Here is a 2,094-nt window from a genome sequence, read left to right as displayed (position 1 = left end):
AAAAAAAAAAACTTTAGCAAAGTTGTCATATATAAAGTCAATGTACAAATATCAAAGATATTTTTATATAATAGAATCAAATATTAAAAAATAAAATTTCTAAAACATAATATGTATCAGAGGTCATCAAATACAACTTATAGGTCAAATCCAGGCAGATACTTGATTTTGTAAATAAGGTTTTACTGGGATGCACCACAATCATTCAATTTTACATATTGATTATGGCTACTTTCATGCTGTAACTGCAGAGTTGAATAGTGCTACAGAGATCACATGGCTCACAACACCTAAGATGATATCTGACCCTTAACAGAAAAAGTGTGCTGATCCTGGTATATACAGTAACATCATGAAAATTAAATACACAGAATAAATGTAATGAATGATGTTTCAGACCTCTATACGTTACTGAGAAAAATCAAAGAACTAAATAAAAGGAAAGACATACCAGGAGATTGCCTAGAAGAAGCAAGAGTGTAAATGAAGATTTTGATTTTCCTCATATTGATCTATAGATTCAAAGCCATCCCAATAAAAACTACAGAAGGTTTATTTTTGGAAATTGTCAGTTGACTTCCAAGGTTATGGGAAATTCAAGGGGTGAAGAATAGCCAAGATAATTCTGAAGGAAAGGACATATACTACAGGTGTGAAGATTTACAGTAAGTAACTCTGGTCATGGCACAAAGATGGACAACAGATCAATGGAGCAGAATAGAAATCAGAAACAGATTCACAGAATCCACTACAATAGAATGGGAAAACAGTGGTCTTATTAAAAAGTGGTACTGGATGCCATGAAGGCTATGTTAACCAGTCTGATGAAAAGATTTCAAATTGTATATAAAACCAGCACATTGTACCCCATGACTGCAATAATGTGCACAGATATGATTTAATTAAAAAAAAAAAAGTGGTACTGGATGAACTGAATATCCATATGAAAAATAACAAGAAAAGAAAGATGACCTCTATTATACAACATAAACAAAAATTGATTCCAGATGGATTGTATTAATAATTCTAAAAGTGAAAGATAAAACAAAAATCTACTAGAATATAACCCAAGAGAATATAGTTCTGATCTTAAGTTAGGCAAAGACTTAGTAAACAGGAAACTGGAGCACTGAACATAAATTCCTAAATTGAACTTCATTAAGACAAAGATTTTCTTTCCATCACAGACAGCATCAGAGAGTGAAAAGGCAAGCCACAGTTTAAGGAAGACTTTAACATACACCTAACAAATAACTCATATCTAAAATATGTAAAGAATTCTACAGTTTAACAGACAACCGAATAAAAATTTGGCAAAAGCCTTGAAAAGCACAGTGCACAACAAAAGATTTTCAAGTGTCCAATATAGGTATATGTATATGTTTATAAACAGGGGGACAAAAAAAAGTAGATATCATTAAGCAAATGCAAATTATATCTACAGTGAGATACTATCACACTCTTCAACACAACGACAATTTTTAAAAATAGACTACATCAAGTACTGGTGAAGTGCACAACAGCAATCTTACACACTGCTGCTGGGAATGTGAAACTGGTACAATCACTTTTAAAAACTGGTAGTATTTATTAAAGCTAATATGCATATTTTATGACCCAGCAATTCTACTAGGTATACACCAAATAGACAAGTGTATATTTTTATACCAAAAGCCAAAACCAATAACATTCAGAGCAGCAATATTCATAACTGTCTCAAAGTGAAATAACCCAATAACCCTGAGTCATCAACAGCAGAATGGGTAAATTGTACTATGCTCATAAGGTGGAATTGCTATATAGCAATTAAAAAAAAAAAAAGTGACCACTACCTGCAAGGTATGGATGAATCTCACAGAGATAATTAAGAAAGATGGCTTGGCACCCATAGCTGAGTGAGTAGGGTGCCAGCCACATATACCAAAGGTGGCAGATTGGAGTCCAGCCCCAGCCTGCTGAAACAAAAAAACAGCTGGGCACTGTGGCGGGCACCTGTCATCCGAGCTACTTGGGAGGCTGAGGCAAGAGAATTGCTTAAGCCCAAGAGTTGGAGGTTGCTGTGAGCTGTGATGCCACAGTACTCTACTGAGGGCA

The sequence above is a fragment of the Otolemur garnettii genome, unplaced genomic scaffold (genome assembly GCF_000181295.1).
Source record: "Otolemur garnettii isolate 467f Iridium unplaced genomic scaffold, OtoGar3 scaffold00022, whole genome shotgun sequence".
Classification (NCBI taxonomy): domain Eukaryota; kingdom Metazoa; phylum Chordata; class Mammalia; order Primates; family Galagidae; genus Otolemur; species Otolemur garnettii.
The sequence above is the reverse complement of the archived record's forward strand: the minus strand, read 5'-3'. Positions refer to the sequence as shown.